The following is a 14,879-nucleotide window of genomic DNA, read 5'->3' on the forward strand; positions in this document are numbered from 1 at the left end:
TCTAGTAGATTGTGTTATCTTTTCATAATAGACTTATCTTAGAGAGTTAGAGTTGGAATGTAATTAGGAGATTGAAAGGTTAATTGTATAAGGACTCTATCACTTCCTCTATTATAAATAGAGGTGTTGTAATTTAGAATTAATCAAGTTACACAAGTCATTCTTAAGTAAATCTCTCTTTGCTTGGCGCACATCTCTAGATTTTTCTTTTCTCTTCTCTCTACCCGAGAGCTCTTCTTCCTTTTTCTTCTTTTTATTTCTCCCTTCTATTTCTAAGAATATTGAAAAATGGATCCTAAATTCAACATGGTATCAGAGCATTAAATTTAGGATCCCACCTCAAAAGGAATGCTCTAAAGAAGATATGATCAACGCAACTCAAAGAAGGCTCTTTTGTGAAGAAAGATTTCAAACCGTGAGATAAGTTCTTCATTTTTCTATTAATTCACTTTACTGGTTTTCAAATTTAGAAGATTATTTAAAGATGATTATGTGATGGCTTTTCATCTCATGATATTGTGCTTATGCATGCCTTTCCATCTAGAAGAAGCTATCAAAACATTTTTGTCAGTTTGGAAATTCTATTAACCGAGACCAGTCCATGATCAGATTGTTGAAATTTGTTTTTCGTGGGAACAAGAGTCCCCTGATATAGAAGATTTTTATTGAGTCTATTATGTGTGGTATTAAGAAAAAAAATCAGAATAATGATTTAGCATCGCTAGAAGATGGCTTCAGCTCACACAACCAAGGAAGGCCCACATATCTAAGATGGGCCACATGAACAAGGAAGACCCACAAGATGGGGCCAAGCACATAAGATGTAGAACCCACCATGATTACCACAAGCTGGCATCCTTATCACATAAGTTGGAAGAAGGACTCACAAACATAACCACAAGCTGGTTGGAAGATTAAGAAGGACTCACAAAGATAACCACGAGCTAGCATCTTTTTCTTATGGTCACGTCATAGAAGAGTTCATGTTTGAATTATGTTTATTTTCTATTTATATTGAGTTATTTAATTATTTTAAGGCTTATCCTTAAGTGTTAGAGTTTGGGTGTAATTGGGACAAAGGTAGTTTTATTGTAATTGGACTGTACTACCTTCCTCTATTATAAATAGAGGTTCATGTACTCTAATTATAATAAGTTAATGAAGTCAATGAAGCATTTCTCTTTTCCATAAATTCAACATGGTATCAAAGCAGGTTCTATGATTTGACTTGGTCTACCCACAGAGATAATAAGATCCTTTTCTCTAAACATTAAACCCTGAGTCTACCCTCGTAGTTATTTTTTCAGTCCCTACACTAGTAGTTTGCTTTGTGTTTTTCACCTCTATAGTGAGATTTTCATATTTCAAATTATATATTGACGGAAATATATTTGAATCTAATTTCCAAGGAAAAATGATTTTTTTCCAATCGGAGTTATCTAGAAAGAGATATTGATATTTGAATGACCGAAGGTCAGATTACAAAATAGGTTTGAGAAGCAGCAGAAAGCTTCAACTTCCGAGGTATTTTATGCTACCAAGAATGAGACTTTATATGGAGAAATAAATTTAAAAGGAAAATATTGAATAAATGGGGAGCACAAAATATGAAGCTTATGCATCTAAGAAAAAATATTTATATCGAATTATGATTATTTCATGGGTCCTTCTACAAGGTTTATTATTTTGGTTCGTGTTATATGTGTTGGAAGATGGTTGTGTTATATTCAATTGCAGCTATTATGTCTCTTTGGGCACATTATTATTGAAGAAGAGGTGGCCTTGGTATCCTTTCTCATATCATCATTTATTTGATCCCGTAAAAAAATATCACGGTTGGGAAACCATGATGGAGGATACACTGTCAAAAAATATCATGTTTCAGAAACCATGATGGGCCCTGTCAAAAAAATATCATGACTGGGAAACCGTCACAAAGGAACTTAATACTCTGTCAAAAAATATCACGGTTTGGAACCATGATGGGCCCTATAAAAATAAAAATAAAATAAAATAAAATATCACTATTGGGAAACCATGACGGAGGATACCCTATCAAAAAATATCACGGTTGGGAAATCATGATGGAGGAACTTATTATTACATCTATGTTATACCCCCTGAATTGGCCAATTGGGTCTCATGGAAGAGAGCACCAGTGTGAGGGGGATTGTTGGAAGATGGGAGGATGTTAGATTCTCTGCCATGGATCGAGTCACCCTACGCTCTCCTCGGTCTTCTAGGATTAAAGACAATGAAGACCTGGACTTGGGATTCTTGGAACGTCCAACGGTGTATGATGAAGATGAACAGTCACTAGGGATAGGCGAACTCGGCAGGGAGAATATGAAGGGATCGTTGGAGGATGAGGAACTCAGGATGAAGAAGGTGAAGAGACATTGATGGATGAGGGCTCATGAGGAAGAAGATGAAGAGACTTGAGCTTTCAAAAGAGCTCCAGCCTTAAGCCTCATGAGAGAGAGAACCTGATCTCATTTACCTATGGCTCAAAGCTTACTTTCCATTCAAATGACACCCCTATAGATAATAGGAACGCCCCCTTACACAGCCAATGTAAAGCCCAAGTTTTGGCTGAAATTACATAAATGCCACCTAAGAGAATATTCAGAAAATTACATAAATTATCCTCTACATCTACCTACTACTCTAGATTTTATAGAGTCCATAACATCACCCCCCCCCCCCCCCCCCCTCCTGGAGAAAGAGCTTTTCCTCAAGCGCAAAGGTTGGGTAAAGGGCCCAGAATTCCTCGAGTGGTTCCCAAGAGGCAGCAAGTGCCTTGGCGTCACCCACTGAACTTAAAGCTCCCATGACTCGTGAAAGCGGCGAGCCTGCAAAACTTGTGCGGGAGAAGGCAGAGCACGACCTTCATGCAGTGGCGGCAAGGGTGTGTGCAGCATGGGTGAGTCGCCACGAAATGGTTTCAAGAGAGAAACATGGAAGACGTCATGGATACGGGTGTCTGGTGGGAGCCAATGTGAGCCAAGACCTGAAAAGGGCCATAAAATTTGGGGAAAGTTTGTGCTTCCTTGTGGCTGAAAGTGAACGCTGTCGGTAAGGCTGAAGGTGCAACCAAACATAATCTCCCGGAGCAAAAGAAAGGTCCCTATGATGCTTGTCATAGTTATGCTTCATCATGGCCTGAGCTTTCTGCAAGTTGAACTTGACCTGTGCAAGCATTGTGTCCCATTCACCCAAGGCCTGGTCAATTAGCGGCAAGCGAGACAAACCTGGTTCATAAGAGAGGAGGTGAGGAGGTTCACGACCATAGACCACCTTGAATGGAGTGGTGCTGACTGCCGTATGGTAAGAGGTGTTATAACAGTACTCCGCCCATGCCAACCAATGTACCCAGTGTTTGGGGTGGTCCCCAACAAAACACTACAAATAGATCACAAGGGTGTGGTTCACCACTTCGGTTTGCCCATCAAATTGAGGATGGTAGGCAGAGGAGAAGGCCAATTTGGTACCCTGTAATTTGAAGAGGTCTTTCCAAAAAGCACTGGTGAAAACTACATCACTGTCACTGGTGATGGACTCTGGTAACCCATCCAGACAGACAATCTATTCCATAAAGAACTGAGCGACCTGTGTTACTGTATACGGACGCGCCAAGGGCAGGAAGTGTCCATATTTAGAAAACCGATCCACGACAACCAGAATGACAGATTTTCCTGAAGAATTGGGAAGGCCCTCTATAAAATCCACGGAGATATCGGCCTATACCCGAGATGGAAGTTGAAGAGGTTGCAGCAGGCCTGGTGGTGTAGAGAATCGGCCTTGTTCCTCTAGAAAAATTGGCACGCCAAGACATAGTCAGCAACCATACGCTTCAAGCCTTTCCAATAGAAGTCCTGGCTAATGCCAAAATAAGTTTTCTGCTGGTCCTCATGAGTACTATCGTGCAAAGCTGAGATAATGCTGGTGAGAAGCAGGGAGGTATGGTGGATAAAAAGGCGCTTCTTGTATAAGATGAGACCGTCCTGAATTGCCCAATGGTGATCCACAGTTCCTTGTACATCTTCTGGTGCAAATCTAGGAGCTCAGGATGATTCTGAATGTCACCTCGGATGGAGTCGAGCAAAAGGACTCGTGGTTGACTGATAGCATGCAATTGAGGTTCCAACAAATCCCTGCGTGACAGTGCATCTGCGCCCCTGTTAAGGCGGCCTAGGTTGTATTCCACCTTGAAATCAAAACCCATGAGCTTACTGAGCCAATGTTGCTAGGGGGAAGTCATGAGATGTTGCTTCAGAAAGTACTTCAAACTGCAATGGTCAGTCCGGATCACAAAGTGCCTACCCCACAGGTAGGGCTTCCAATGCTAGATGGCTTTGGCTAAGCCGATGAGTTCCCATTCATAGGCCGCTAATTTGTGGTGGTGTGGGGCCAATTGTCGACTAAAATATGCTATGGGGTGCCCATGCAACTGTAAGACGGCGCCAATGCCGCCACCGGAAGCATCACATTCAATAATCAACATTTCTTCAAAGTTCAGAAGTTGGAGAACCGGTGCCGAAGCTAAGGCCTATTTCAGCTGTTGGAAGGACGAATCGGCTACGTCGGTCCATGTGAAGACGTTCCGCTTGAGTAAGTTTGTAAGCAGTGTGGCGATCTGGCCATAGTCACGAATAAACTTTGTATAATAGCTGGCCAACCCGAGAAACCCCCTCAAAGTTGTGACCGAATGCGGAGTCGGCCAGTCCAGTACTGACTGAATTTTTTTGCTGCCCACTTTAAGCCCGGTGGCAGAAATGACATGACTCAAGTAGGCAACCTCAGAAGTCTCCATCTCACATTTGGACTTACTAAGGAATAAATGGTGGGAACATAGGAGATGGAATACCTGCCGCAGGTGCTGAATGTGGTCGCCCCAATTCTGACTAAATGATCAAGTTATCATTAAAAAAACAAGAACATATTTGTGCAAGAATGGACGAAATACTTAATTCATGAGTGCCTGGAAGGTAGAGGGTGCTTTGGAAAGACCAAAGGACACACCAAGGATTCAAAATGACTGTGGTGGGTACGGAAAGCCGTTTTCTCGACATCATTAGGGTGGACCAGGATTTGATGGTAACCGGATTTCAAGTCCAGCTTCATAAATAATTCTGCTCCATGAAGTTCATCCAACTGTTCGTCCACCACCGGAATGGGAAATTTATCTTTCACCATGTGAGCTTTGAGCTCCCTGTAGTCCACACAAAACTGCTATGAATTGTCATGTTTCTTTACCAACAGAACCGGCGACGAGAAAGGCAAACAACTGGGCTAAATAATGCCTTGAGTTAACATGAGCTCACACTGGCACTCTATCTCGTCCTTCTGCAAATGGGGTACCGGTATGGATGCACTACTACTGGATCGGTGCCCAACTTCAACCGGATACGATGATCACAAGCCCGTATCAGAGGCAATGTAGTAGGTTGCTAAAATAAGTCAGTAAATTCATCCATAAGCTTCGTGAGTTGACTGCCCTCTAAGACCCGAACTTGGATAATCTAGAGGGTAAATGGTAGGGGAGCATGCATACCATGGAGCGTGAGCTGGTAGTAATCCTAGTTTAAACTCAGAGTAAGGGACTTAAAATCCCACAAAATCGGTCCCAACTGCTGCAGCCATTTAATGCCTAGAACCAAATCAAATCCAGCAAGCGGAATGACCAAAAAATCTGCCTAGAAGGTGTGGCCTTCAATGACAAAAGTGACAGGTGAACATAACCCCACACTGGTCATTTTCTCCCCATTAGCTATCGAAACAGAAATGCCAGAATTGTGCTACAGTGGCAAGCCCAACCGGTGGGCTGCTGGTTGGATAAGGAAATAGTGGGTGATGCCCGAGTCAACTAGTGCAAGTAACATCAGAGCCTGAATGCCAGCATGGACCTGCATCGTAGTGGTGTTGTGTAACCCTGTAATGGCATGGAGGTAAATGGCTGGTGCTTCCTCTTCCATGCCGACCTCTTCTTCCTCTTCTTCTATGGGAGGGTTGTCTTCAGGATCCTCTACTTCTAACAATAATAGCCTCTTGCATAAGATGCCTTGAAAGTACTTTTCATCACAATTAAAATAGCGTCCCTGGGCCTTCGGTTGATCCATTTCGGACTTGGAAAGACGTTTAATAAACTGAAGGGGAGGCGCTGACCTGGTAGGCTTGGATGACTGAAATGTGGGCCACCCTTGGCGCGGAGGGGTGCTGTGAGTTGTTGGGGCACCAGAGGGCACTCTGTTTGGCCAAGGGGGCGACACACCAAGGATTATTTTAAGATGCATTCTTTAGCATCCAGAGTTCTGGCCAAATTCATAGTATGGGCCAAGGAGGGGGGGGGGGGGGGGGCATGCAATTCCACCTCGAGGCGTAGAGCCTCCACCAAACCAGCAATAAACAAGTTAACATACTGACTCGGATTCACAAATGGACTGGCGCGAGCAAGGCGTTCTGTTATTCATGCAATAACATTATTATTTTAGTTTTTTATTTAATTTACTTTATTTTATTTCAGTTTTATGTCACAGGGGTATTTTTGGAATTATGTATTCATAGGGATATTTTTGTAATATTTTATTAAACCCTAAGAGGGTGAGCCCTATTTAAGGGGTAAGAGTAATGAGAAGGACAAGCATTGAGAATTAGGTTAAATCTAGCGTAAATAGGCTTGAGATCATCTTCTTGATCTCGAGGTTAGGGTTTTCCTCAAAAACTCATGTATTCTCTCATCCTCCATTGATCTTCTCTTCCCATGTCTTCCTACTATCCCTACAGTAATGCATGGCAGACCCATAACCCGTGGCAGATCCAAGATCCTCCCAACGAATCCTTGTGTCAGATCTGGGACCGTAACAACTGGTATCAGAGCGGGAACACAATGGATTATTCTATATCCCAAGAAAGATGGATTGCTATGGGTAAGGAATTGGAAGAAATACGAGCACGGTTAGATGCTTCCATTGAACGTTATGGAAGGGAGGAACTCGCTGCTAATGCATGGCAGACCCGTAACTCGTGGCAGATCCAAGATCCTCTCACCGAATCCTTGTGTCAGATCCAAGACCGTAACAACTGGTATCAGAGCGGGAACACAATAAATCCCAAGAAAGATGGATTGCTATGGGTAAGAAATTGGAAGAAATACGAGCACGGTTAGATGCTTCCATTGAACGTTATGGAAGGGAGGAACTCGCTGCTACCGCAAAACAAGTCATACGACCTGAATTCTCTGAGTACGATAGCGGCACAGAAGATGGAATCGAAGTTGTCTAGGGCGAGCCAAAAAAATCACAAATTTCATCCAGTTTACCAGCCAAACTCTTCGCGGAAGATTTTGGAGCAACCTCAAATCCGAACAGACAGAGAGGCTTTGCATCACAAAAAAATCAAGATTTTTGCGCACGGAAATCCACAACCGAACGACGACGACGATTTGGGAAAATCAGAGGGGTATGCTGAGTAGGGAACTACAACGACGGGCCACCCAAAATTGATTTCCAAATCAGGGAAATCGTAGTGGGTTTCTGTTAAGAACCTAGCCAATACTACCCAAAAAATCGGGTTGTTAGCAGCGGAAGACATAGGTACTTAACCCAGGACCATAAGATCACACCCCACCTTCGCGAGCCGACGACCACGGTGGTGCAACGACACTGGCCCAACCCGGTGGCCTACTCTAGTGGCGGCCTACTCCTAATGCCCTTTCGCAGTTCTCCAAGTCACCCCCTCAACTAGGTCGCCCCTTCCAAACCTACCAGTAATTTTAAACCAGCCTTTGTGCACCCCGGGACTTGAACTCGCGACGTGGGAACCCGCTCTGATACCAAATGTTAAGCACCTAGCTAATACTACCTAAAAGACCGGCCTGTTAGGAGCGGAAGACATAGGTACTTAACCCCAGGACCATAACATCACACCCCACCTTTGCGAGCTAACGTCCACAGTGGCCCACTCTAGTGACACTGGCCGGACCCGGGTTAAGTTCCTACGGCCTACCAGTAATTTTAATCTGGCCTCTAGGTCGCCCATTCCGCTAGGTCACCCCCTCCGGGATTCGAATGCGCGACGTGAGAACTGGCTCTAATACCCAATTTTTAGCACCTAGCCAATACTACCTAAAAGATCGGCCTGTTAAGAGCAGAAGACATAGGTACTTAACCCAAGACCATTACAGTTTCTGCCAAAATCTCCTCGATACAAGGTAATTTGGGTTCAACCTCCCAAATCCCCTTTTCACGGCCAGTAAAATTTTTTTCCACATTTCCACACAGCAGACGGAAGCCTTCCGATCTGTTTCAGTCACAATGAATCAGTTAGGGCATCCCTCTGTTATGGATTCATTAGGGGTTTATTTTCAATTTCTATTCATTAGTGGTTTACTTGTAATTTGTTGAAGATTAGGGTTTATTTTCTATTTCTATTCATTAGGGGTTTATTTGTAATTTGTTGAATATTAGGGGTTTATTTGTAATTTGTTGAACTTATGGCCTTTGGCATGTTTTCCCTAACTCCCTATATAGAGACGTGAGATGAATGAAGAGAGTAAGTATTGAGAAAATTAGATTAAACAGGTCAGATTCTCCCTCAGAGATCTAGGTCAGATTCTCCCTCTGAGGTCCAGGCTTCAAAACTCCTTCGATCTATTTGATTTCCTTCATTCCATGTTTCAGAAATAAGAATTCTCTTCCAACGTCAAAAGCATCCATGGAGGGAAGAGAGGAAAAAAGGGTGACTTGATCCATGGCAAGGGAAGAACCTAACATCTTGGTATCAGACAGGTCCACCCTTGGAGATTCCTCTTCTTCATAGGATTTGCTTAAACTGATCGAGGAAAATCGTAAAAAGGATAGAGACTCAAAATCAATCCATTGACGAGGTTCGTCATACCACTTCTGACCTGCGTTCGGCCATGGCAGCCATGGATGCATCAATCCAGCTCCTCCTCTGGTGACAGGAGGACAATGGACTTCGAGCGCCGCCACCGAGAAGCAACAATCCTCCGGCCGAACACCACCCACCACCACCACCACCACAACTGCGCCACCCATATCCCACAATGGGACCCCATGCCCATGCCCCTAATTCGGTGCCACGACTTGCCGAACCCCACCTTCCCCATCCACCCCCAGCTCCACCAGTGCAGACCACCGGCAACGATTCATCTCCTCACGAGGAGCTTCTTCATCAATCTGCTCTTCGACTTAATGCACAAATGGCTCGGATTTGTGCTAAGGTCTCTAGTGCCACAGCAAAGAAATCAGAGAAATCCGCAGTGCACAACCTCAAAGAGCCCTCTGTCTCTCCCGTGATGGCGAAATCTGAAATTGGGGACTTACCATGTCCAAAATTGGAAGGATACCCCGCAAACCCTTTGTCAACACAAATGGAAGAGGGTTTGCAGGCCACCCCTCCCTCTTTGGCCGCTCTAAGTCTTCCCCCTCCGACGCCGCCGGATATTCGAGAGCTCCCTATCTCGGAAAACTTCCCCAAACTTCCAAAATCCTACGGTGAGGCAACCTCCAAACTGAAGCCGTCCTCTGCCATCGCAGCGCAACGACACATGTTCATCGAGACACAGAAATGCTATCGATTTCGGCCACTCCTCCATGTTGTTCGCCATCCACAACGTCTCCAGCTTGACGCGCTAGAAGCTGGCTCGGTGTATAAAAATTCCAGACAACCACAATTGATGCACTGTGATTGCTGTCCTTCTACAAACCAACAACAGCCCAAACCTCGCAATTTTGATTTCGAAGTTGAAATCGTGGCCCTGGCGACAGCAGTAAGGTTTCGCCCAGGGGATTTCAAATTGAAATTGCCTCCACAGGCAACTGATAATGACACTGTTGCGGATTTCATCTCAAATGTTTTTCCCAATTACAGGCTCTTCCCATTGGGTTTCAAACGTTCGGTCTTCATTGGGCCTTTATTTGGTTCACCTGGATTTCAAATTTGGGGATAATCCTGGTGCCTTCCACATATTTGCTGAAATGGCCGGTCGAAATGAGAATGTTGGGCAAGTCATGCTTCTCGCATTCAGCCACAACCGGAACGCTGGGGAAACTTGAGTTGTGCGGGAAATGGTAACCATCAAAACTGTTAAGGCTAGACAGGTCTTCGACAATCGTGGAAATCCTACAGTTGAGGTACATATCATTTGCAGCAATGGGACTTTTGCTAGGGCTGCCGTACTAAATGGTGCTTCTAAAGGTATATCTGAACCTAAAACTGAAGGATGGGGGATCTAACTATCTTGGCAAAGGTGTTCTTAACGTTGTTGAGAATGTCAATGCAATAATTGGGCCTGCCTTAATTGGAAAGGATCCAACTGAGCAGACTAAGATTGATAACTTCATGGTCCAAGTACTTGATGGAACAGTTAATGAATGGGATTGGAGCAAACCAAAGCTTGGTGCTACTACCATTCTCGCAGTTTCTCTTGCCATCTGCAAAACAGGAGCTAGTGTGAAGAATCTCCCTCTATACCAGCACATTGCCAACCTGGCTGGGCACAAGACCTTAGTGCTGCCGGTACCTGCTTTCAATGTACTCAATGGAGGATTTCCTGCTGGCAACAAACTTGCACTGCAGAAGTTTATGATCCTTCCTGTCGGGGCCTCCTCATTCAAGGAAGCCATGCAAATGGGAGTCGCAGTGTATCACCATTTGAAGGCTGTAATTAAGAAGAACTATGGCCATGCCGTCACATCAGTTCATGGTTCTGACACTAATGTGGAAAAGGCAATAATCAATATGTACTCTAAATGTCGAGCAATATATGCATCTGATAGAGCTTTTACAACCATGTATAGAAGCGATGAAGTCTCGTGGAGTACTATAATTGGAGCTTATGAGCAGAATGGGCTTGGGTTTGAAACTTTAAGAAGATGTAGGGAAATGGCAGTGGCTGGATTTGGTCCAACTCAATTCTTTTTTGCCTCTTGTATTTCTGCTTGTTTTGGCTTAGCAGCTTTAGATGTTGGAATGCAGTTTCATTCTTTGATGATTAAAGCTGGTTTTGTTGGAGATGTCTATGTTGGAAGCTCGGTTGTTGACATGTATGCTAAAGGAATGGCGCAACATGGAAGAGCAGACAACGTAATTCAAATATTCAACGAGTTGGCAAAAACGAAGACAGATCCTAACAAAACAACGTTCATCTGTTTGCCCATAGCCTGTAGTCATGTGGGCCTTCTAGAGGAGAGCATGTTCTTCTTTGATATGTTGTGCGACAACTATAAGATGGAGCCAGAATCTGAACCTTACTGTTGCTTGGTTGATGTTCTTGGGCGAGCTGGAAAACTCTGTGATGCATATAAATTCATTTCTGGCTGCCTTTACAATGTGGGTGTTTCAGTATGCAGAACGTTACTAAGTGCTTGTTGGAAGTATAAGAATGTAAGTATAGGAGAGGAATTAGCAAAAAGAGTGATGTAGTTAGAGCCCGATGTTCATGCTTCTTACGTTCTTCTGTCAAATCTCTACTCAGAAGCTGGTTTATGGAAAGAATCTTTGAAAGTCAGGAAGAAAATGGCAAAGATTGGAGTAATAAAGGATCCTGGAAGTAGCTGGGTGATTATAAATTGTCAATTGCTTAAATTTTCACTAGGCGAATTTTTACATCCTGTAAGGCCTTAACTGAGCACCTGTGAGACAGGTTATTGTTGTTTCTTCTCCCTTTGCTGTTCCCATGCCAAAAACGTGGCCCAAGGATACAATCATGGATGAGACTTGCTGGTCAGACAAAGTATACTGCAGAACAGCTGGGAACTGGTACTGCCTTGCAAAAACAGTAGCCGCAAGTTAAGCTTTGGAGTATGGATAGAAACACAACATCCGGCGTAGAGCTGCTGTCCGAGATGTCGCTGAAGCTCTTCTACTTATCTATGCAAGATCAGATGCATCTAGGAGATCCATATGTGGCCCCCATGCAATACGGGCACATGCTTTAGTTGAAAATAAATAAATAAATAAAAATTGCTCCTCTGCTAGGTTGCTCTACTTTTGTACGGATAGGCCATTCTACATTCGAGCTTGAGGGCAAGCTCATTCTCGAGGAGGGGAGTAATGTTATGCATTCATTAGGGGTTTATTTGCAATTTCTATTCATTAGGGGTTTATTTGTAATTTGTTGAACATTAGGGGTTTATTTGTAATTTGTTGAACTTATGGCCTTTGGCATGTTTTCCCTAACTCCCTATATAGGGACGTGAGATGAATGAAGAGAGTAAGTATTGAGAAAATTAGATTAAACAGGTCAGATTCTCCCTCAGAAGTCTAGGTTGGATTCTCCCTCTGAGGTCTAGGTTGAGCTTCCTTCAAAGCTCCTTCGATCTATTTGATTTCCTTCATTCCACGTTCCAGAAACAAGAATTCTCTTCCAACGTCAAGAACATCCATGGAGGGAAGAGAGGAAAGAAGGGTGACTTGATCCATGGCAAGGGAAGAACCTAACACCCTCCTCTGTCTCTAAATCCACTACCTATTCGATCAATAGAGGTCCCTCAACACCATTGGATTTCAAAATATAAGAAGAGGTCTGAAGCAGCAAAGAGGTAAACCTTTCTTTACTCAAGTGTTTGGTTGTGTTTCTTATGTTCACATCGATTCTTCAGTTATAACTAAACGCGATGCTAAATTCAATATATGTTTCTTTATATGCTATGGTGGTACCGAGTTTGGTTATCGCTTCTGAGATGGCCAAAGTCGTAAGGTTATGTTTGGGTCCTGGGCGTTAAGTACCTATGTCTTCCGCTCCTAACAGACCAGTCTTTTGGGTTGTATTGGTTAGTGTTTAACATTTGGTATCAGGAGGAAGGATGTGATCTTCAATGAAGGTGCCATGTATAAAGACAGGTTGAGAACAGATCCTTAGAGAACAAGAGATAAAGCCAAGAAGTCTAAAGTGATTCAGTTGACAGATCTTCTAGTTATTGAGATGGAAGCCCAAGAAAATATACCCCTCAAAATTAAATCAAAACATTCCTATGAATAAACTCAAGAGATCTGCCAGAACTAGCAGACCACCACAGAGATACTCTCATGCACTGAATTATATTTTGTTGACTGATAAAGTAAAGCAGAGAGTTATGAGGAAGCCGTGCACAGTGATGAATCAACCAAGTGGGAGTTGGCCATGTGGGATGAGATGGATTCACTGTTATCCAATTAAATATGGCAATTGACTGAGCTACCAAAAGGTAAGAAGGCCTTGTAGAAAAATGGGTGTACCAAATAAAATACGAACATGATGGCAACAAGCGGTACAAGGCAAGATTGGTGGTAAATGGCTTTCAACAAAAAGAAGGCATTGACTACTATGAAATTTTCTCTCCAATAGTGAAATTGACTACTATTAGAACAATACTTGGACTAGTGGCAAATGAAGACTTTCACTTACAGCAGTTAGATGTAAAGACAACTTTTCTTCATAGTGATTTGGAGGAAGAAATTTACATGATACAGCCACAGGGTTTCAAAGCACAGGGAAAGAAGAAAATGATGTGCAAACTTCAAAAGAGCTTGTATGGTCTTATACAAGCTCCAAGACAATGGTATAAGAAGTTTGACACCTTTATGAGCAGTAATGGTCTCTTGAGGTGTCAGGCGGATCATTGCTGTTTTGTGGAGAAGCTTGATGACTCCTACATTATTCTACTGCTATATGTTGACGACATGTTGCTAGCAGGTGCTTGCAAACAAGAAATAGAAAAGTTGAAAAGGGAGTTGTCCAACAATTTTGCAATGAAGGAGTTGGGTGCTGCAAACAAATCCTTGGGAGGAGGATTACTATGGACATTGTTGTCTTGAAACTGTCACAAGAAGAATATGTGAAGAAAGTGCTAAGAAGATTCAACATGAATGATGAAAAACCAATGGGTACTTTTGGCTAGTCACTTTAGACTATTAAGGAGCAATCACTTTCTACAGAGCAGGAACAAGCCAACATAACCAATGTGCCTTACGCTTCTACTATTGGCAATCTCATGTATGCCATGGTGTGCACTAGGTCAGACACAGCTCATGCGGTGGGAGTTGTGAGCAGATATATGAGTAATCCGGGTAAGCAATATTGGGAAGTAGTGAAGTGGATTCTTAGGTATTTGAGAAGCACTGCAGACTCAACCTTATGTTTCAGAAAGTCAGAGTTGGGATTATAGAATTAATAGATGTTGACATGGCTGGAGACATTGATGGCAGGAAGAGTACCATTGAATATGTATACACATTGGGTGATACAACAGTTAGCTAGGTCTCTAAGTTGTCAAAGATAGTTACTCGTTCCATTACTGACGCAGAATATGTCATCGTCACTAAACCCATCAAAGAGATGGTATGGCCGCAGTCCTTCTGGGAAGAATTAGGTCGCAAGCATGGGAAGAATGTGTTGTACTGTGATAGTCAAAGTGTTATTCATTTAGCAAAAAATCATGTTTATGATGCTAGAACAAAGCACATACACGAGCATTATCACTTCATCAGATTGGCTCTAGAGGATGGCATATTAGCATTTGATAGGATTTAAGGAAGTCAAAATTTGGTTAATATGTTGACAAAGATTGTTACAATTGAGAAATTGAAGTTGTGTGCAACTTCAGTTGGACTTCTCTTTGAGGATTGGGAAGCTATTGCCGTTGAAGAGGAGATATTGATAATGGATTAGTCTTCAAGTGGGATATTGTTAAGTTGTGGAGCCTAATTAACATTTTACCCTCTAGCGCGGATTGACCTTCATGGTAAGGTCGTCGTGGGGGTTGGAAGGGGGGTGGGGAGCCCCCCTCTTGGGGTTTCGTGGGCAGAGCCCCCGGTAGGTCCACAATATATTGACTATTGTGTCATTAAGGGTAGTATGGGGATTACACACTTTTAAT

Source organism: Aristolochia californica, unplaced genomic scaffold (genome assembly GCF_029961685.1).
Source record: "Aristolochia californica isolate CCGP_79_NKW_82.1479 unplaced genomic scaffold, dmAriCali1.0.hap1 SCAF_4, whole genome shotgun sequence".
In the NCBI taxonomy this organism is placed as follows: Eukaryota; Viridiplantae; Streptophyta; class Magnoliopsida; order Piperales; family Aristolochiaceae; genus Aristolochia; species Aristolochia californica.